We start from the raw sequence: 24,249 nt of genomic DNA on the forward strand, positions 1-24,249 counted from the left end.
AAAACAATTCAAGGATTAGGTTATATGGAGGATTATTTATCGAAAGCTCAAAGATTTTCTGCAGGCCATTATCTGAGAATATCTGATCAACTATTAAAGCTTCATCAGCTATATTTTCTTCAGAAATATCTCATCAAAAGCTAATACTGAATACAAGTTTGATCAGAAATATATATCTAATCAGATATGCAATGATAGAGGATGATAAGTCAATATTATAAAGAATTCCTTCAAACTACTACTCTGTCAAAGCCAAAAGGAGCTGATCAAGAAAATTTCACACAAAGCAGATTATATTGAAGATTCTAATCAAAGTTACTAAGGATCTCTTCAACTATTGTCTAAAGGACAAAAAGCTTCTGATCAGCTATTAAGGCTCTTGTCAACCGTTTTCTCTAAAGACTTCTAATCAGCTATTAAGGCTCTTGTCAGCCGTTTTCCTTAAAGACTTCTGATCAGTTACTAAGGCTTTCGTCAGCAATTTTCTCTGAAAGTTTCTGATCAGCTATTAAGGCTTTCGTCAGTTGTTTTCTCTAAAAGTTTCTGATCAGCTATTGAGGCTCTCATCAGAAGTTTTCTCTAAATGCATCTGATCAGTTATTAAGGCTTTCATCAGCTATTTTCTCAAAAAGTTTCTTCAGCCACTCTTTCCTAAGAATACTTCATCAGCAACTGATCAAAGATACAACAAGTGATCAGAAATACAACGAGTGGTCAGAAGTATAGTAGATGTGCAGCAGGTCAAAGATTGTTGCCCCCTCTATGCTCCTTTCATCCTCAAGATTCTCTTCCGTCGCCTATTATTTCCTTTCTAAACTGATTTGGGGGCTGAACATTTTCCAAATGCAAGATAAGCTCAAGTATTGAAGAATTCTCACAACCAATACAAGATGAAGAATATTCTGAAGTCATTTGAAAGACAGATTCAAACCTCCTGACCAGAGTCTCATACAAGTTCGACCTGATCAGCAGGCTTGGGGGCTTGTGTTGTGACTAAAATATCCACTTCCGGTTTATACCGGTCTGACCAGGTTCAACCGGATTCAGCTGATGAGACAAATGAATTTAAGGGACCACCCAAAGGTTAAACAAAGGCTTAATCATAGCCATCCGATCTATACTTTCCATCCGACGGTCATCAGTGATAAGAGACAACGTATTGAAGCCTATAAATAGAGCCAAGATTCTGATGAAAGGTAAGCTCATTCGAATATTCACACACTTCTCGCTTATTTTCCATTAAAGCTCTCTGAGAGCTCACTTCTGATCATTTACTGACTAGATCGTCGGAGACGAGCCGATCAAGACGATCGGCTTCGTTTCTCACTGGTGTTCTATATTTCAGGAGCGAGAGGTTGATTGACGATTGAGCAAGCCAGATCGATCCAGATCTGAATGGATTGGTGCAAGGATTACGGTTCAAAACCTCCGGCAATTTTAGCACCAACACGTCCTTTCTTTCGTGATTTATTTATTTTTCTTTTTCCATGTAAAAGCGGTGGATCCCACCTTAGTTGTCTTGTACTAAATACTGAGTTCCATTTTCCTTTTATTTTTTTAATTAAAAAATGGTCTTGTAGTAATTTGAACGTTAGACAACCACGATAGGACAAGGCACTATATGTTAGGCAATATTAAAGCCATGTTTAATTGCTGTCTTTTTTGTTTTTTCTTCGGTAAAAGTGGTTGCCGTCTTTGGACTTTAGAAAAGGTGGGTTGGGTTGGGTTTGTTTTTGTTTGGCTCATCTCCAATCTTGTTTTGAGCCTTTTAATTTTTTTCTGTTTTGTTCACCATTTAATTCTGATAATAATCCGAACCAAGATCTCATGCATGGATACCCTTTTCTAAAGGTTAAAAGGAGTGTCTTACTTTATCGGATTCACATCCTCTATAATTCCTTTCCTTACAATTCTCTGCAATTCCCTCATTGGATTGTGTCATGTGGCATTTAAGTAATCTAATGGTTATCCAATTTAAAATAAATTTCAATTTTATTTAAACCCACCATAAATTTGAATTTTATTTAAACTCTTGTTTGTTGGATAACCATTGGATTACTTAAATGCCACATGGCACATTCCAATGAGGGAATTACAGGAAATTGTAAGGAAAGGAATTACAAAGGATGTGGATCCCACTTTATCACTACGAGGAATCATATGCCTCGGTGTGCTTATAATAATAATTGCCCCAAAGAAAAGATTAATAACATTAAAATCATAACCATCTGATATGGTTAGCCGTATATAGACTGAATGGAACTTATTTGGAAAGAAGATCAAATTTGGTTAGGCCTGTTTAGTTAAATCACAAACAAATTCATTGATTTACAAAAATGAATGAGATTTCAAATCTATGGATTTATGGTTCTGTTTGGTTAGTCTCAAATTTATTGAAGTTCATACATTTCTGTCGGATTATTTTGTGTGAATTTGTAAATTTCATTCATTTTATACTTGGGTGGAATCTTTGGATTTTATCTAATACCCAAGAATGGTTTAATTCACATTGTTAGGCAAAAAAAGTGAAATCCTTGGATTTCATGAATTCAAGGTGTACAACCAAGTAGATATAAATTTTTATTTTCATGAAAAAAATCCCTAAATTCAGATAACCAAACAAGCCCTTAAGACATTGGAATCCTGATGAACACTACGGGATCCATGGAACAGAATTTCGAACGAACAGATTGACCTAGGCCAAGGGTTGCTTATTGTAGTTGAGTGGGACACTGTTATCACGTCCAGTAGGGACACTCTCATCCAACAACTAAAAATCCTTGATTAGCAGAGCATCCCAAGAATCATGGTAACCACTTCAAACCTATATAAACTTAAGTGTTCATCACACAAGGTAGACATTCACTTTTCACCTCTTGCATTGAGGCTCTGAGTACCATTGCATTCAAAGCCTTTCTCTAAACTGCTTGGCATCCACTAACTTGGTTGTTGGAGGCGTCCCCCGACCACTACTAGCCAAACAAATTGTTTTGCAGGTTTCCATTAACAAGGAGAACAACAATTAGGTTTTTGAAGCAATAGTTTTTGGAGCTATTTGTGAGAAGAGATACAAGAAGCCACGGTGATGAGAAGAATAGGTCTAGCAACCAACGGCTTAAGGAACAACAACCAACAAGAAGTCAAAGTTCCTCAACTCCGCCAGTCTCCACCTCTAGATGAGTAGAGCCGCAATGAGACACTAGTGTTGGATCTACGTCTGGGACCCTCCAATTAAGCTTACGTTATAGTTGAAGGCTTTGAGAATTTGCAATGCCAACTCTTCGAGTTGCAAAGCATGGTTGGGGTTTTGCTAGGGGTGGAAACGGAATAGATTGTGGTAATACCATATCCACATCCTATTATATTCGGAGGGACTCAATAATATCCTATCAATTTTTGGATGGATTCAATCAGATTCAAATGATAATTGAATAGTTATTTTTTTAACTAAATTCTTCTAAATGGGTATGAATACAATTTTTGACTACGTATTGACATCTTTATCATTTTTATGAGGGCTAGGCTTGAAATTTAGAATTTAACAACTTTCATAGTTATTTTAGTAGTCAAATATCTCAAGTGAAAAAATGTACAAAAATAAGAAAAACAAATCCAAATAAATAACTTAATCGGATAATTTTGTTGGGTGGAAAGGGGTATACCATATCAGCATCCTATTAGTAACCGAAAGGATTTAGATACCCCAGATGGATGCGGATGTGAATTCATGAGCAGATTTCGGTTATCCATTTACACCCCTAGGTTTGACACATCACATCGGGATTCCTACCAATTCGAATCCCTTCATTGTGGAGCAAGTTCAGGCTGCAAGAAACCCATGCAGGGTTGTTTTGTAAAGATAAGGAGATCGAGTGCCTGGAAACCAAGATGTTCGGCCATCCCAAATTAATTGAGCCAAGAGATCTCCCCAATGAAGTCAAGGGAATCAGAACTGGCAAGTTGATGAAGGAATGCGGTTGAATAGGGATGGCCAACCTTGGGAGAGCACTTGGAGAGGAGTGTAACTGGCCACCCAGAGGGTTCCCAACTTCTACGAGAAGGTCAGGAAGGGTCTCATGAAGCAAATGGTCAACCTAATATAGATAAGAGGTATAGAGGACGGAACCGAACACCACCTTATCTCCAGAAAGGAATGGGTGAGCTCAACCCCAACGAACATGGCTTGGAGGTAGCTTATGTGGATCGTTGATTCGACAACCACCATAATACAAGGCACTATATGATGTTTGGAAATATTAAAGTTGTGTTGGATGTTTTTGGACTAAGGAAAAGTTTGAATTTTGGACTTGGAATTCTTCCCGAGAGAGGGACGGTCGATTGACCCAACCAACATCCCCAAGTGACCGGCTGGGTCACCGTGCCCATGTCAGTTTGATTTTTGCTCTGTTTAGATCTCATACTTTAATGAAACTTCTTAACTCTAAGCTAGGTGATCTTTGAGGTCTGTGGGAGTGTTTATTTGAGAGACTTAAGACGCTTTCCATGATATTTTCGCTAAGTCAAATAAGGTTACAATTGCATGTTGACATATGTTATAATGAATTGCCTATCACTTTGCACATGTATGTTGTCTTATAACCTATAGTAATAGTAGCTTAATATGATTACTTGATGATGACATGTTATCAATGATGTTATATGTATTTAACTTATTATTTTATGAGGAATGATGTGTTTGGTGTGACTATGATCAGGGGTTATCCTTGCTAGGTATTCCTAGCTTGGGATATAAGGGACTGTGGTATGAGACATTGTTCTCTGGTGTCCCTAGCACTATCATGGTAGTTGGATTACATACCTAGGAGGTATAGACTACATGGTTAGGTACTCTTACATGCTACTACCCTTTTAGCGGGGGTGTTGAAGCCGAGTGATTCGTGATAATGGTGATGTGACTCTGTTCCATCCTATAGTTGTAGCCAGTCTATGCGGAGATTCAATGGTACACTGTTGAACATGCAATGGTAAGGTTGCATATGTTAGGATTGGGCTCATGGGTGTCCAATAAGCGGCTTGGGAGTCGTGAGGGGTCATGAGAGCATCCGCCCCAACAATAGGTGGATGACCATAGGGTTAAGGAATGGAGTCCAACATAGGTAATCAGTTCATGAGGATTTTCATTCCTAGGTGGAGAAGGATACTGAACTAAGTTGGTTGGTGCCATAAGAGAGGTATGTGGACCACATGTAGTATGTTACAGTAAGACCTTGCATTGGGATAGAATCCCTGACATGCGCCAATACTCATGGCAATGGTTGTGGTGAGATAATGTGGATCTAAACCCCAACCACGGCTAATTGACGAGGACTATACCCCCTTGCCCAGGATCCCAGCAAAGATAGCCAATTCGTGAAGGATTAGAGCAATGAGACCTACCCAGAGGAGAGCTGGTGTTATATCTTAAAGCATGTCTACCTTATTAGAGACTTGCATGGTTTGCTACTAGATGCATCCATACTAGTGTATATCATCTCTTCATTATTATAATTGCTATGTTTATGATGTTGATGTATATATGGGATTGTTGCTAACTTAGTTTGTTAGAACTTATTCTTTGTAGATTATCTCTATTTTCTTCGGATGACTATACAGATGTGGGAGAAGTTCCATATGTATGGGAGAACCACAATGAATGGACTATGAAGATGTCAATGGGAAGTGGTGTTGCACAACATGAAGCCTCATTCGGGTGCATGTAGTGCTTTTATGGCACCTATTGACTGCAAGAGGGTCCAAGTGGTTCGTCATTTGGATAGGTCAATGAGAGAGGGCTTTATGACACCTTTTATCAAGAAATAGAGGATAGTTTTGCCAATCCTGAGAAAGACAAGAACGATGATTAAACTTTGAGATTTTCTTTGCTTCCGCTAAAACATTCTTTTGGACACATTTTCTTTGATTAATTCTTGGGATTACATTCATTACCTCTTTATTGGATTTTGGACACTTGTCTCCTTTACATTAATTGTTGAACTGTTCTTTGCTTTTGATTTGGTATTGTGTGCATTTATTATTACTGATGGCTAAACTGTGGATCTTGTGACTATGGATCGCACCCACGGGTTGTCAAGAGGGACTGATATCGGCGGGTGGGGTGTGACACTAGGACTGCTTGGGTGTATCTTCTTCATTAGAAAAGTGATGTTTTGTCCTGTTTTCAAAATTTCCATAATATGGTTAGGACCTAGTTTGGTACAATTTGTGAAAATTTTTAGAATTGATAATGGGAATAAATACTCGACTGAGCCTTTTCCCTCATATTTTGCTGCTCATGGGATTATCCATCAAATCAGTTGTGTAGATACTCCTCCCTAAAATGGGGTGACAAGCTCAAAAATAGACATCTCCTAGAGGTAGCAAGATCTCTTATGTTTACCATGAATGTGCGTCCTAATTTTTAGGGTAATGCTATTTAGACTTGTGACTTATCTGATTAACAAATTTCCCTTTCATGTCCTAGACTAGCGTTGTTCTCTTGAGGTTATTTTAGGCATTGCTAACTTTATAGTCTCATGTAAGGTCTTTGTGTCACATCCCGACCTAAATCCACCAAGGGGGTACCCTATTTGGATTACCTGGGGAGTGAATTACGGTCCCGTCGATCAAGTTTAGGAACGATCATAGTCACTTAGCACAATAATATAATCAAAAGCAAGAACAATTCTTTGTATTCAATTAATTTAATAATAAAAATCGATAAAAGATCTCAAAAGGATTCACAAATAATATCAGAGTGCGGAAATGATTCAATTAGGATAAACCTTCAAGTGTGAAAAGGAGGGAGGAAACCCATCCTATAATATTAGCGAAAGGTGAAACAACTAAAGTAAAGGTTACAACCGATTCACCAAATAACAAGTGAAACAATTAAGCTATAGCCCTGACAATTCAAATAAAAGGTCAAAAAGGGAATGAGGCGACATCTCATCCCTAACACTTTAATATAATACTATGAACTACAACAAACAAGTCCCGATCCCGGTCTACTCATCTTGATCAACTGGTTCATCGCCACCAGTATGATACAAGTCTTCAACTCGGCCTCCAAAGGGTTGACTGCCACAGTCAACAATGGTAGTACCTGTAGAAAAGTCTAACAAAATATGTTGCAAAAAGGAGTGAGTTCAAAAGAACTCAGCAATGTAGTCATTCCATAAAATATAAACCATATGATACAAGCCATAACATGATGCAATATGATATGGAACATATGATGCAAATATGGTTCTAACTCTATGAATGCTGGTCTCTAAGGTAGACATGCTTTAAGTCATAGCACCATACTTCTCTGGGTCATTTGCCACTCTCCCATTCCATATCTTGGGAATGCCCGGGGAATATCGGTAAAGTCATCTCAAAAACCATGGTAAGGGAATCGGTCACCGCTCTCTCACATCACCATTTGGTATGAGTATTGGCGCATGTCACAGTAAAGCCTAGCCCAATGCAAGTCATCTACTCAGTCATATCAACTCAGATCCAGATACGTCCATTCCTTGTCCCCGGCGATCCTTTCCGGTATCCTTCACACTAGAGTTAGCGTAATCCCGGATTACGGACTCATCAACCCTATTTGTCATCCACAAATAGTAAACGGGAAGCTCTCATGTCCTCTCACGGGTTGGTTACCGGTCTTGAGCGCCCGTGAGCCCAAGTCTATCCATTTGCAACCCTACCAATAAATGGCTCCCACAATGAGATTTATGACCTCTCACAAATTGGTTACCGGTCTTGAGTGCCCACAAATCCCCACTGCTACCACGGGTTGTTCGTTCTCAATGCCCTTCTGATTCGGGTCTGATACGACAAGGACATCCTAGCCAAACAACTACGCAGTCCTATGTATGTCATCCAATAACCCGGAAAAGAGTCGATAGGCACCTTCGGAGAACATCCCACACTATTCCCTCCGGTGACCAAGGACTGAAGTGTCAATATGACACTTCCCAATCCCAAGTTATACGTAGGCAATCACATATTCAAGTTCATCATCTTTCATGTATCCAATACATCTTCATAATACAAGTTAAATCATGATATTGAAATGAATCATCATAGACATAAGTAATCAAGAATAATAATGTAACATGACAGAAGTATAAAGATTTCAATGCTACTGTCCTAACACATATATAACAGTCTTATAATGATTAAAAGTAGTCAAGAGATTCCATTCTTTAAATAAGAACACAAATCCTAAGTTAATGACTTATATGTTTATGGAGATAACCATCCTTACCTTAATCAAGTTGTAAATAAAATCAATGATCACCAAGAATAGTCCCAAAAGTCAGTGTTTGTACCCTAGACAACATACAAGTAACATCGGAGAAGAAAACATTCGAATCAGGGTTCAAACGGATCAATTCGGCTGAGTACAGGGCATTAACAACTCTTGGTTGACTAGCTTGGTCGACAATCAGTCGACCAAGACTTGTTAACTTCAGAACAGCAATGGAAACTTGATCCGAAACTGCCCTTCCGGTACTCCGATTATCACGAAATTTGGAGGGCAAGTTTATAACAGTAAGAGGATACTACACACTAATTTTCATGATGATCCAACGGTTCAATCAAAAATGCCCAATTCGAAATCTTAGGTTCTATATGGTAATTATCAAGAATCAAAATGGAATGATATAAATTGTAAAGGATGATGGGAATCAATCAAATGAATGTTAAGAATCAAATTAGAATCTTAATTTCATTATAGTCTAAGCTTAACATGCATCTACATATCAGATTTGAATCAAAATAGGTTAAATTGAAGAGAATCAAAGTGATGGAGTGCAATTAATCTCAATTGAATCATAATCATAGTATGAGTGAGGAAGATTAAGGAATTGGAAAGGGGAAACTCATGGTTGAGTGTTTGCAAGATTGCAGCACTTCAGCCATGGTCTCAACATTATCAAATGATAGAAAATGAATAGATTAGAAGAAGAATAGAAGAAATCATACCTTGGATTGATGATTAATGTATACACTAATGATTAGAGTCAAAGATCTTCAAAAACACCAAGAAAAGCTCAAGAGAGTGTCCAACCTTTTTCTCTGGAGTGCCAAAGCTTAGTTTAGGTCCTCATTCACGAGTTCCAAAAAGGTAGGGGCAAAATGGGAAGTGATTTAGTGAATATTAGAATTCCATTACTCTTGGTCGACTTGCTTGGTTGACTGTCAGTCGACCAAGCAACGACCAAGACATGATAGCAACTTCAGGAGTGGATTCAGGAGGCTATACAAGCTCAAATCGAGTGAGGTTTTCTCCTACAAGTCAATCAAGAAGTCTAGTTTCCAGAAATACCTTCGGATCAAGCATTGGAGCTCTTTAAGTACTTAAAATAATTCAATCTTCTTTGATGCGCAGGCAGGATTGGCTAGACATAGTTCAGCAACTTCGGACAGGGATTTGGAGGGCTGTCTGTATTGGGTCAAATTGAGTGGGGTTTTCTCCTACAAGTCCATCAAGAAGTCTAGTTTTGGAAAATATATTCGGATTGAGCAGAAGAGTTCATTAGGTATTTCAACTAATTCACCCCTCTTCGGTGCGCAGATTCAAAACTAACACTGACAATGCTCTCAAGTGAGGGGCATCATCGTCAATGTCCAAGGGCTTGGGTTCCGACACAAAATCATCAACCAAAAGGTTCCACAAGTATCTTTTCCCCCACTTCAGGTCTTTGGACCCACAAACATAACAGATTCTGGGCCGGGTCAAAGTTAGGATAATGCCGGATATTACAGAGGTCTGGCATGGCTTCCTAAGTTTTCAAAGATAATAATATTAAAATTAAAGTCCAACTTCAAGGTCTAATATCAAACAAGTCTTTCTTCACCCAAAACAAATAGGGTGCCCCGGGCTAAGTTTGGGCTGGATTTCACACTTTGGGTGCGTTGCTTTTGTTCGTAACCATCATGACATGGTAAGCTTGTTTCCCATGGGTTGTGGTGTATTTTCTTGAATTATACACCTACAAAGAAGGGCTATAAATATTATCACCCTGAATCTCGTAATTTTTTTTGTCTCTATGGATTTGGTTTTTTAATGGCAAATCCCTTTCTGTTCCCCTCCTCTTCTATGGGGGGAGAGTGTTAGTGAAGAAGCTCTGATATTTCTTGGGATTCCTGTCACGCCCTCCCAGCCGGTACCCTATCTGGCATACCCGAGAGTGTGATCCACAGCCCGAAGATCAGGTATCGAGTGATCAACCTCCCACATAAACAATAACATAATCATGAACAATCATAATAAAAGTGCGGAAGATAAATCATAGATCCAATAAAGAAAGAATGAATCATAAATGAATCAGAATAGTAGATATAATCAGAGTATCAAACAAATAAGTAAAGTGAGGCAAAAATCCCACTTTACAACCAGCGGAAAAGTAGCTCTAAAGAGAATAAACTAAATAAAGTCTAATCCCAGTAGCTAGTACATTGGGTAACTAAATTGTTCTCCACTTTACAGACAACATCCTTGTAAGTGTAAATCTCATAAATGGCACAAGGACGCTTCCACTCAATGGTTGGACTAAGCATCGTACGGAGCATAACCACTCGCGGGATCTTCGAGTAATTGTGGTAACCGCAATCACCTTCCCGGAGATATGCCTCTTCGCCTTGCGCTTCTTCATAGGGACCGTCATAGTACTCGGTACTGCAGGATAGTCTAACAACATTGTACAATAAAGGAATGAGTTTCAAAGAAACTCGGTAAGGCGATTAAAAATCCATAATAACATAAATGGCGGGATTCGGAACAAACATAAATGCAATATGATATGAGACAAGCAATGAATGAATGAATCTAACTCTATGTATGCTGGTCTCTATTGGCAGACATGCTTTAAGTCATAGCACTGTACTTCTTTAGGAAGGTCCACTCACATCCTCAACCATTTAAGATATCTTGGATTCTCTCACGGATCATTTCACCGGTCTTGAGCAGCCGATTGGTAATGGGTCCTTCATCCCTCGGGACAAACCATGGCGGGGGTTAAGTCAACACACTCTCTCACAACCATTTGGTATAAGTCTGGCGCATGTCGGGGTAAAACCTAGCCAAATGCAAGTCTTCTACTTAGTTACATCAAGTCAGATCCAGATACTTCCATTCCTCGTCCCTAACGATCCTTTCCGGTATCCTTCACACTAGAGTCCTCATAGTCCCTGACTACGGACTCATCAACCCTATTGATCATCCACATATGGTAAACGGGAAGCTCTCACGTCCTCTCACGGGTTGGTTACCGGTCTTAAGCGCCCGTGAGCCCAAGTCTAACCATATGCAACCCTACCAATAAATGGCCCCCACAATGTGATTCCTGTCCTCTCACGGGTTGGTTACCGGTCTTGAGCGCCCATGAATCCCCATTGCTACCACGGGTCGTTCGGTCTCAATACCCCTCCGATTAGGGTCGACATAACGGGACATCCTAGCCAAACACTACTAGACAATCCTAGATATGTCATCCAACGGTTTAAGAAGGTGTCCAGAGGGCATCTCCGGAAACATCCCATAATATTCCCGTAGTAGTCCAAGAACAGAAGTGTCAAAAGGACACCTCTCCTTTCCAAACCATACTTAAGCATACACATGCATCAATTCATATCATCACATATATGGTAACTTCATATATGGAAAGAAATCAATAATTACAATCACTTTTATAACATTGGTAAGTAAATCATACATGAATCAATTTAATATGAATAAGTAATGCTACCGTAATCAAAGTTATGCAACAGTAGTATATCATTGTAAGAATCTAATTTAGGAATCATATCTATGATATTCAAATATAGAAACTAGATTCATGCTATCTATGTAATTAAGGAAATAACCATCCTTACCTTTTATAACTCGCAAAGGAATCCTAAGAAGTCAAGTAAGATCTCGGCAAACTTGAGAAGAAGGTCCTAAACAAGTATATACAACATATTAGGAAAGATCCCTAACAGAAAAGATACCAAAACATCCACGGAGTTCTCTGTACTCATTGGTCGAGTGGATTGGTCGACTGGTCGATCGACCAATCGATCGACCAATGCGACGATAGCCTAAAAAATCAGAGTTTTAAGATATGAAATCCGAATTTGGTGGTTCAAAAGGGTACTAATCAAGGGGTAGACTACATCAGTAGTATTCTAACATATAGGGGACCTCAAAACACCAATCAAATCAAGATATCAAGATCCAAATTAGGAAACAAAAAGTTACCATAATTAAATCAACCATGGATCTTGATGAATTTGAAATAGAAAACAAAGACAAGAACAATAGGAGGATGGATCATTGCTTCAGGTAAAGGTATCATGAAAACATACTTAGATCTTCAAGGAACAAGGCTTAGAAGCATAAATCTAAATAAGGAAATAGAACCTACCATATATGTAACTACCATGCATCATGAAGAACACATAGTAAGGTAGAAGAGAACACTAGAGATCTATAGATTATGGATCATGGAAGGAAAACACAGTAATTAACTACTAACATGATCAACATAGAAGATCCAAAGAGATCAGATTTCAGATTAGAAGTTTAACAAAGATTAGATCATGGTTTGATCATGATTCCTTCAAAAGCTTGCAATGATCATGGTTAAGATCATTGTTCTAGCCTCAAATCCTTAGGATGATCATGAGAACATGTTGAGAGATGTTTGCAACAGAGAATGCAGCATCTCTTCTACTGTCTCAACTCAAAAAGGAAAGAAAAACAAAGATGGAGGAGAAGAAGAGAGAGTAGACATACCTTTTGATGCAAAAAGAAGAGTTTCGACGAAGATCCGTCAAGAAAACACCAAGGATGCAAGAGAGATGACTTGCAGAGGTCTTTGGTTCGTTCGGAGAGTTTGGAGGCAGCAAATACGAAGTGGACTCGAGATTGGACTTAAATAGAGCAAGAACAACCTAATTGCCAAAGACGGCACTCATTGGTCGAGTGGATTGGTCGACTGCCCGTCGACCAATCGGTTGACCAATGCGCACAAGACCAAAACGAGGGAATTGAAGGTCGGGATCAAATCCAATCCTAAAGGGGTTTTGCACACAAGTCAAGTGACTTACCTAATAGGTAGAAATGCCTTCAAACCAAGATAGAGAGCACTCCAAGTCCATCAACTAATCAGATCTTCATCAGGATTCAGTTTCCAAAAATAGAACCTCATCATCAACTTTCATGGATTCAAAGCCAGACACCAAGTCTTCCATTGGGATGGCCCAAAGCTGACTTCTTACTTTACTTCGGGTCATCGGACCTACAAATAACAAGGTTTCCGGGTCAAGGTTAGGGCTGGGTTTTACAATTCCTCCTGAAGTTCCTACTGTTGAGTCTCTTTTGATAGATTCTCCTTTAGAAGACAGAGTGACTAGGCAGGAACAATTGATGGATGATGTGCAGGGGGACCATAGGCCTTTAAGGACTAACCAAAGGAAGAAGAAGCACCCTTCTGAACCGAGCCAATTGGAAGCAATGACTTCTTGTCTTGAAGAAGCAGTTCCACCTAGTGATTCTATCTCTGACCTAGATCTACTTATTGCTTTGTGAAAACAACCATGCACATTCACTAAAGATCCTATCTCTCTAATAACGTTTCATATTAGTCCCTACCCTCAGAATTTCAGAGCTTTATTTTCTCTTTGTCCTCCACCTCTATTCCTAACTCCTTGCAGGAGGCAATGTCTCACTCAAACTAGAAGAAGGATATGGATGAGGAAATGCAAGCATTGGAAGAAGAAAAAAAATGTGGGATTTGGTGTCTTTGCCTACAGGGAAGCAGATTATTGGGTGCAAGTGGGTGTTTGTAATAAAGCATAAAGCATATGGAAGCGTTGAGAGGTATAAGGTGAGATTGGTAGCCAATGGCTTCACTCAAACTTATGGCTTTCACTACAAGGAGAAAATTGCTTCAGTTTTCAAGATGTCAGACCATTCTCTCATGTGCTATGAACCACGGGTGGAACCTTCATTAGTTGGATGTTAAGAATGTCTTCCTACATGGAGAGCTTCTAGAAGAAGTATATATGGATATGCCACCTAGATATTCTAGTCTTGAAACACATGGGAAAATGTGCGAATTGAGGAAAGCATTGTATGGACTAAAGCAGTTTCCTAGGGCTTCGTTTGGGAGGTTTAATAAGGCTATGGTCTCTTATGGCTTCACGCAGAGCAATGCAAACCATAACTACTTTTTAAATGGGAAGGTTCTCATATTACAGTTCTTCAAGTATATGTAGATGACATAGTGATACGAAGAAAATCATTGTCAAACCGGGTCCGCCCATGGTTCGACCCTCGACCCCGGTCGGGAAGAAACGAACCGACCCGCATCTGAGCGAGCTGGGTTTGAAGATAGCTTGCTGAGGAAGAAACCTGACTCAGTCAACAAGCACGCCTGAGTCCGCAATTCTCGGAGTGGGCGACTCGTCAAGGAGACGGTTAACAGCATTTACGGGAGAAAACGATCGTGCTTATTCGGATAACTGCCACATCCTTAGTACTAGGATCGTGTGAACAAAGGAAGTTATCCACTACCCCACTAACGGGTCTAACCATTAGGATCGGACGGTCACTTGAAGAAAGCTCAAATAAATCCAACGAAGGAGATTAGAAGGTAAACACTATATAAGACATGATCTACGTACAAGAAAGGTAACTGAATCGTATTCCCAATATTCGTATTCGTACTTCTACTTTGTACTCAAGCAGAGCCTTTGTGATTAATTCATCAACTGACTTAGCCTTTGGAGGTGGACTCCCAACCCCAACGGTTGGGCCACGTCTAACGGTTGTTTTGCAGGTCATCATCGAGCAATCGGAGGGCTGAGCAGATTTTGGACACATCATTTGGCGCCGTCTGTGGGAATCGCTTCAGAAAGTCATGGTTACCAGGTCAAATGTGAAACCCAGCCCTAACCTTGACCCGAAAACCCTATTGTTTGTAGGTTCGACAACCCAAACTAAAGCAAGAAGTCAGCTTTGGGCCATTTCAGTTGAAGACTTGGTGGCTGGCTTAGAATCCATGAGTGTTGATGTCAGTGTTCCATTTATGGAAACTGCATCCTGATGAAGATCGAATTAGTTGATAGACTTGGAGTGCTCTCTGTCTTGGTTCGAATGCATTTCTACCTACTAGGTAAGTCACTTGGTGTGTGTGCAAAACCCCTTTATGTTTGGATTTGATTTGAGCCTTCATTTCCCTGTTTTGGACTTGTTGTTCTGATTGGTCGACTCATTGGTCGACTGGACCAGTCGACCAATCCAATCGACCAATGGGTTCTGTATTGCTAATTAGGTCTTTGCTTGCTCTATTTAAGTCCAATCTCGAGTCTACTTCGTATTTTCTGCCTCCAAACTCTTTGGAACGTACCAGAGCCCTCTACAAGTCATCTCCCTTGCATCCTTGGTGATTATCTCGACGAATCTTCGTCAGAACTCGTGCTTTTACACAAAAAGGTATGTGATCATCCTCTTCTGTGTTTCATCTTTGATTCTTCATTATTTTTGTTTCCTTTTCTGATTGAGGATAGTAGAGAAGATGTTGTATCTCTGTTGCAACTATCTCTTTACTCATTCCCTTTATTTTCCTAAGGATCTAAAGCTTGGTGGATGATCTTCATCAAGATCATCACTCGCTTTTGGAGGAAAACTTGTATTCATTCACTTTCCTTATTTAGATTATTGATCTTCAGTCTTAGATCTAATTTTCTTGAAGATCTATGCATCTTATTCATGATTCCTTTGTCACAATCAGTTATCCATCATCCTATTGTTCTTGTTCATGATTTTTACAATGAATTCTTCAAGAACCATGATTGATCTAATTATGGTAACTTTTTGTTTCCTAATTTGTAACTTGAAGACTTGATTTGATTAGTGTTTTGGAGTCCTCTATATACTAGTACGCTGCCATTGTAGTTTCCCTCTTGTTTAGTACCCTTTTGAACCACCAAATTCGGTTTCATATTCTAAAAACTCTGATTTTTGAAGGCCACTGTCTCTGTTGGTCGACTCATTGGTTGACTCAGGCAGTAGACCAAGTCAATCGACCAATGAGTACAGTAACCTCATATTTGGTCTGTTTTGGATGTTTTGATATCTTTCCTTCTAGGTATCTTTCCTAATATGTTGTATACACTTGTTTAGGACTTTCTTCCCAAGTTTAGTGAAGGTCTTACTTGATTCCCTAAGATTCCTTTGCGAGTTATATAAGGTAAGGATGGTTATTTCCTTAACTACATAGATTGCATGTTCTAGTTTCTATATTTGAATCTTCTTAGTTTATTTCCTTAATTAGATGCTTACACTGATATACTACTGATGCATTACCTTGGTTACAATAGCATTACTTGTTTATACTAGATTGATTCATGCGTGATTTACTTACCAATTATATGCAAGTTATATATTATTATTGATTTCTTTCCATATAAGAAGTTACCATATGTGTGATGTTATGGATTTATGCTTGTGTATGATTAAGTATGGTTTGGAAAGGAGAGGTGTCCTTTTGACAATTCTGTCTTTGGACTACTACGGGAATATTATGGGATGTTTCCGGAGATACCCTCTGGACACCTTTCTAAACTGTTGGATGAAATATTTAGGACTGTCTAGTAGTGTTTGGCTAGGATGTCCTGTTATGTTAGACCCTAATCGGAGGGGTATTGAGACCGAACGACCCGTGGTAGCAATGGGGATTCATGGACGCTCAAGACAGGTAACCAATCCGTGAGAGGACAGGAATCACATTGTGGGGACCATTTATCGGTAGGGTTGCATATGGATAGACTTGGGCTCATGGGTGCTCAAGACCGGTAACCAACCTGTGAGAGGACGTGAGAGCTTCCTGTTTACCATATGTGGATGACCTATAGGGTTGATGAGTCCGTAGTCAGGGACTATAAGGACTCTAGTGTGAAGGATGCCGGAAAGGATCGCCAGGGGCGAGGAATGGACGTATCTGGATCTGACTTGATGTAACTGAGTAGGAGACTTGCATTTGGCTAGGCTTTGAACCTGACATGCGCCGGTACTTAGACCAATGGTGATGTGAGAGAGTGGTGACCTATACCCCCAGCCATGGAATCTCCCGAGGAATGCCGGACCCACTATCAAAAGGCGTTGTGTGATGAGACCTTCCTAAAGAAATACGGTGCTGTGACTTAAAGCATGTCTGCCAATAGAGACCAGCATACATAGAGTTAGAATCATATTGCATCATGTGTTTCATATCATATAGCATTTTACATTGCTTTGAAATCCTGCCTTTGTGTTGTTATGGATTAACTGCCTTACTGAGTTTCTTTGAAACTCATTCCTTTTGTACAATGTTTTGTTAGACTACTCTACAGTACCTGATGACTATGAAAGTCATTCGAGGAAGCGCAAACTGAAGAGGCGTACTTCACGCAAGGTGCTGGCAACCATGAAGATTACATTTTGGATTCCTCAAGTTGTTTTGCTAGTTACCAGGATTAGCCCTAATGTGGAATGGGAACGTCTGAGCGTCGTTGATGAAGTCTATGTTTATGAAGACGTTCTTTATAAGATAGAATAGACTTTAGTTTAGTTTTTTATTTCTTTCTTATCTTAGAAACATATGTAACCTTTCTTTTGATTTGCGATCTACTTTCCGCTTGTTGTAGAGTGGGATTCCGCCTCACTTTACTTATTGATTTAGACATTCTGGTTGTCTTTCATACTTTGATGATATATGATTTAATCTTTCCTTATTTAGATCTTTGTTTATCTTTTGCACATTGATTATTATCGTTCATGATTATGTTATTGTCTATGTGGGAGGTTGATTACCTCGATACTTGATCTTCGGGGCTATGGATCACACACTCGGGTATGCCAGGTAAGGTACCGGCTGGGTGGATGTGACATCAGCAACGGCTGCGGTGGCTCAACGAGACACTGACGTTCAACTTCTTTGTGGGAACAATCCGAATGATATTCTTGAAGGAAGCCAATATCGTGAAGTACGAGAAGATGGAGGACCAGGGGGTAATGATCAATTGCATCCTCCTAATCCTCTCCAACAGTAGTTGGATCAAATGTAGCTCCAATTTTTGGAGATGAACCAGACGCTTCGTACGTTGGTTAGGCAAGTGGTGGCGCCACAGGCTCCTGATCAGCGAGAAGTGAGAAGGCATGTAAGAGAAGGCGAGGAAATATTTACCTTGCTTCCACGAGGACGTTCCCCATGGAGGGAAAGAATGTTTCCAGAAGGCCAAAATGTTGGCCAGAATTTCCAGGAAGATGCCCGGAGACAAGGCAGAGAATCAAGAAGAACCTGGGGAACTCCCCAGAAGAGATGATCGAATTGAACGACCGCAAGGAAGCACAACTCACTCAACGACAAAGTTGGGTGCTGGAGTGCGAACTCACTCATCAACCTCTAGGCGTACGGTTTGGGATAATGCTCGCGTCACCGGTGGATGTTCAATGCATACTGGCCAAGAGCTGGCTAATATTAATTAGAGGCTCAGGCAACTGTCCAAAGGAAACATAACCGATGATACATATTCGGGCATTAGAAAGACCCCATTCGCTGAGGCAATAGCCGGATATCAATTTCCTCATAATTTCCGGTGAACTACTTTCTCTTTGTTCAACGGTTCGGGAGATCCTATCGCTCACATCAGTTACTACCAGCAAACTATGACTATGGCTGGTAACTCAAATGAAATCCTTTGCAGGGTGTTCGGTTCATCTTTGACCGGAGCAGCACAAAAGTGGTTCTTGAATCTTCCCTCGAGAAGAATCGCAAACTTTAAGGAGTTGGCGCGAAAATTCATCGGTTGATTCCAAAGCGGAATTCAGATCAAGAAGACCGAGGAAACCTTGTTCACTATTAGGCAAGGGAAAAATGAATCGATTCGGGAGTACCTAAAAAGATTCAACAGGGTCACGATGGAAATCGAGAATCTAGATGAACAGGTAGCTAAAACTGCTTTGATCACTGAACTCACCAATCGAAGACTATTGGAGTTATTACTTCAAGATATGCCTACCACCTATGCTGAACTGGGGCAAAGGTGTCAGAAGCAGGCGAGGTAACAAAGATTCTGGATGCACGTCAGGGAGACATGAAGGCCTCTACAAGAGAGCAGAAAGCTCCCAAGAAAAAGCAAAAGCCCAAACAACATGCTCGGGATCAAGTTGGAAGGCCCCATACGGCATGAGGACAGAGGTCTCCTAATAAAAGCTAGTATACACCCTTGAATACTCCTCGTTCAAAGATCTTGAATGCCATCAAAGGAAAAAAAAATCCTAAAATGGCCCCCCAAGGTCCCAACAAAGCCTGGGGAGCTAAATATGGAGAGGTATTGCCGTTTTCATAAGGATTACGATTACTATACCAATGATTGTAGATATTTGAAGGTCGATATCGAGAGATTGATATCTCAAGGTCACCTTTCCAGTTTCATCAAGGGGAGACAGGGAGAGTCACGAACAATTGGTGAGAAAATGTAGCGTTCAGTAAGTCGGGAGTGGCGAACAGAAGCTCCTAAGTCTAAGAAAGGCAAGGAAGTGATCGATGCCACCCGATCACCAATATTGACGATTGTCGGAGGACCCAAGCCTGAGTCGCTCCGAAAGTTGAAGGCCAAGTCTATGTTCATTGGAATTGGAAAAACGCAGAAGCGAAAAAGAACGAATGGTGAGGGTTCGATCACCTTCGGTGAAGAAGATGAGAGAGACGTCTGTATGCCTCATGATGACACCATAGTCATCATGGTAGAGATTGCACACCGGGAGGTGCACAGAGTTCTAGTTGACATAGGATCTGCTGTAGACCTTCTGTCTTATGAAGCTTATCAAAAGCTTAAAATGGAGGAGGATCTAATGGAGCCATCATCCACACATCTTTATGGCTTTGCCGGGTCGTCGGCTATAGCTGAAGGACTTGTACAACTGGATCTGTCAGTTGGAAGCTTCCCCAAAGAGGCTACTATTCGGGTGAACTTCCTGGTGGTTCGGGAACTTCCGGCTTACAACGTCATTCTTGGTGGACCATCTTTAACAAAGTTAGGTGCTATAGTTTCGACAAAGCACTTGAAGATAAAATTGCCAACTAGTATGGGAATCGGTCTGGTTTCCTCTGACCAAAGAATCTCCCGACAGTGCTACGTGGCATATCTGAAAGACAAGGAAGGCCCAAAGAAGGCCATAGCATTGCCAATAGAAATACATGACGATCGAAATATCTACACTATGCCTCCATGGGGATGTCTAGTAGGCAGTAGGAGAGGTAGGGGCAAGGTACCACTTCAGCCACGGGATGTGGTCCTTCGAGGAGATTGATTCGTCACGCCTCAGGCAGAGTTTCTATACAAGGCTTTCTTTGAGTACTATCGTATAGAGTATGGTCGGCAACTCCATCTACGGCAGTTCAGGATGTTTCAGATCCGCCAAAGGTTTGAGACTATGCAGTGGACACATCTCTTCACTGCAAACTTACCAGTGTATCCAGAGTTGGTGAGGTTATTCTTCGGCAGCCTCTCATCATTCGACGAGGCTAGAGGTTGGGGTTCCTTCCGTTTGATCATCAAGAGTCGGGTCTGGGAGACACACATCCGATTTTCTATGAGGACACTGGCTCAGATTCTATAGGTAACATACTATCCACACGAGTGCAGATGGATACCTACGGGTGCCGATATAGATTCCTTCCTTCTTTCGTACGAGCTTCACGAGACTTGTTCCACACTTTGGAACAACGATCGCTGTCACAGTCCTTGGACAAGTCATAGGATGACACCTTCGGCTAGAGTTATCAGTCGTATTTTGGGCCGGAACATCATGCCGACAGCCTGAGATCACCACTGGGTCATAGTGATGGAGGCTTTGGTCATCTACCACATCTCCATGGGGTTCGAGATAGACTTGTCCTACATTATTCAAAACGCCGTGATAGATGTAGTAGCCCATCCGAGTACGAGGAACCTTTGCTTCGAAAGGCTCTTGGCACTCATCTTCAGGTACTTCGAGGTGAGACTGGAGGACATTGATTAGATTACTGGAGATCTGGGCTATGCTATCGGGACGAGGACCATCAATCAGATGAAGCTTAGCGATACTGAGAGATTAGAGGGTGAGGATGATGATGAGTCGGATGGGAATGACGAGGATGACCCAGTGGATAAGGGAGATGCTGGTCCAGATAGTGATGACTAGGTAGGAGATGACACAGAGATGCATGATGCTGATTTAGAGCATCATGAGATTCTTGCACCATCTCACTTCGAGGTCGGAGGTCCATCACATGCAGCTCCAGAGACACCGAACTTGTATGCACAGATGTTAGCTATGACGTCCATCCTGGAGAGGATAGAGGTCGGTTAGGGGCAGATACACAGTAAGTAGGAGAGGATAGAATCGAGACAGGAGCATATGGAGTCTCAACTCACTCAGATTGCAGATGATGTTAGGGCACTCAGAGATCAGAGACGGTCCCCTAGATAGATTTTACTAGGATTTCCTTTTATGCTTTATCAGATGTAACTCGTTTTAAAAACTTTCTAATATTAATAAAGTTCCATTTTGTTTCACTTTATTATTGTGTATTATGCATTTTCCTTCATTGCATTAAGTGATGTTTGTTAAATCATAATTATTGTGCATTATTCAACAAACAAATTATGCTTCATTTATTACGTTTCTAGTCCGAGTTATTTATTATTTATATTTAAGAATACTTGAGTCACTTTTGGATCTATGACTCAGGAATGTTCCATTATTGTTTCCTGTGGTTAGGGTTTCCTTGAACCTGTGGGCTCGATACCACTCTATCACATCCACCCAGCTAATACACTACCTGGCATACCCGAGTGTGTGATCCATAGCCCCGAAGATAAAGTATCGAGGAAACCAACCTCCCACATTTACAATAATATAATCATGAACAAGACATAATCAATGTAACGTTGCATAAACAAAGAGATCAAGATAAGATGAAGAGAAATACAATATAATCAGTGTGCGGAAAGAATAATACCAATATAATAATCAATGTAGAATAATCATATGTAGAGTGTGCAAAAAATACTCCATATAACATAGCGGAATGTAGCTCAAAACTAAAAGAAAAGATTACAATTGGTTCCCAAAATGAAAGGAAAGAAAGAAGTAAATCAAACTAAACTAATTAAGGTCTCTTCTAACTTATAATTACAACTTCTAAAAGTATAAGTCTTAGAATCCAAATAGCGGGTAACTAGCACATGAGTGCGACTAATCCTGACATGATGTCTTCACCTATGAGTTCTTCACTTTCGTAGTCACCGTAGCCACCAGCTTGGGAGTAGTATGCGTCATCAGTTTGTGCTTCATAGTAATGGCCTTCATACTCGTCAGTACCTACAATATAGTCTAACAAAGATATTTGCAAAAAGGATTGAGTTCAAAAGAACTCATCAAGGCAAGTTATATCCACAGTAACTTAGTAAGTGTCACATCCACCCAGCCGGTACCCTATCTGGCATACCCGAGTGTCTGATCCACAGTCCCAAAGATTTAGTATCGAGGAAATGAACCTCCCACATTACAATAATATAATTGTGAACAAGATTAAATCAAAGTTAACTATATTAATCAAGAGATCAAGATAAGATTCGAAGAATACAATCAGAGTGTGGAAAATCATACCAATAGAATAAATCAAATGTCCAATATACTCTACAGTAGCAGCAGAAAAGTAGATCAAAAGCAAAAGAAATATTACAAACGGTTGCCAAAATGAAAGGGAAAACAAAACTAAACTAAGGACTTATCGAATCTATAAAGTAAAATATCCAAAAGAGAAAGAGACAATGTCCCATCGCTGGCAAACAAGTGCTAGAGTCGAACTAATCCTGATAAGCTTCAGTCTAGTACTGGTAGTCTTCACCGTCGTAGTCACCGTAGCCAGTACCGTATGAGTCATCAGCTTGATCTTCATAGTTTGACCATCATAATCGTTATTACCTGCAGATAAGTCTAACAAAGATGTTGCAAAAATGAGTGAGTTCAAAAGAACTCAACAAGGCAGTTCATTCCATAACAACATAATTACACATGATAGCAAATTATATAGAATGCAATATGATATAAAACGAACAATGCAAATATGCTTCTAACTCTATGTATGCTTGTCTCTGTTGGCAGACATGCTTTAAGTCATAGCACCATACTCCTTTGGGTAGGGTTTGAATCACTCTCCCTCAACCATCTCGGTATCTTGGGTTCTCCAGTTGGTAATGGGTCCTGCATCCCTCTCGGACATTCCATGGTTGGGGTTTAGGTCAACACTCTCTCATGCCTCCGTTTGGTCTGAGAACTGGCGCATATCAAGGTTAAGCCTAGCCAAATGCAAGTCTTCTGCTTAGTTATATCAACTTATATCCAGATACTTCCATTCCTCCCCTGTCAGGATCCTTTCTGGTATCCTTCACCCTAGAGTCAACGTATCCTATGGCTACAACCAACTCAGACTACGGACTCATCAACCCTATTGGTCATCCACAAATAGTAAATAGGTAGCTCTCACGTCCTCTCATGGGTTGGATACCGATCTTGAGCGCCCATGAGCCCACATCTACCACTGCAACCCTACCAATGAATGGCCCCTCACAATGTGATCCATGTCCTCTCACGGGTTAGTTACTGCTCTTAAGTGCCCACAAATCCCCATTGCTGCCATGGGATGCTCGGTCTGAATGCCCTTTCGATCGGGTCTGATATAATAGAGCATCCTAGCCAAACACTTCTAGACATGCCTTAGGTATGTCAACCAGTAATCAGGGAAAATGCCAAGGGGCACCATAGGAATGCGTCCTATACCACCTCCACTGGTGTCCAAAGACAGAAATGCCGAAAGGGCATTCCCCATTACCCAATCACATTCTAGAGTCATTCATTCACAAGCACAACTAATAATACAACGATAAGTAAATAATCATTCATTCATAACTAAAATAATAATTGAATCACATACACAAGTACTACTGTAGTTGAAGAAACACCATCAACAATATAATTATAAGAAAACTAATATGACAGTAGTATGATCATGTAATTCAAATCAATTACAAGTAAACATGTATATTAGGTTATTAGGGATCAACCGTCCTTACCTTAAACAATCTTCGAAGAATTCCAGAGAAATAAGAGGAGAGGTCCAGACTTGCAAATAAACCCTAAACAAGCATATAACAATCATTAGGAATAAGACC

Source organism: Hakea prostrata, chromosome 10, assembly GCF_041222555.1.
Source record: "Hakea prostrata isolate BN-2017 chromosome 10, UWA_Hpros_2, whole genome shotgun sequence".
Lineage (NCBI taxonomy): Eukaryota > Viridiplantae > Streptophyta > Magnoliopsida > Proteales > Proteaceae > Hakea > Hakea prostrata.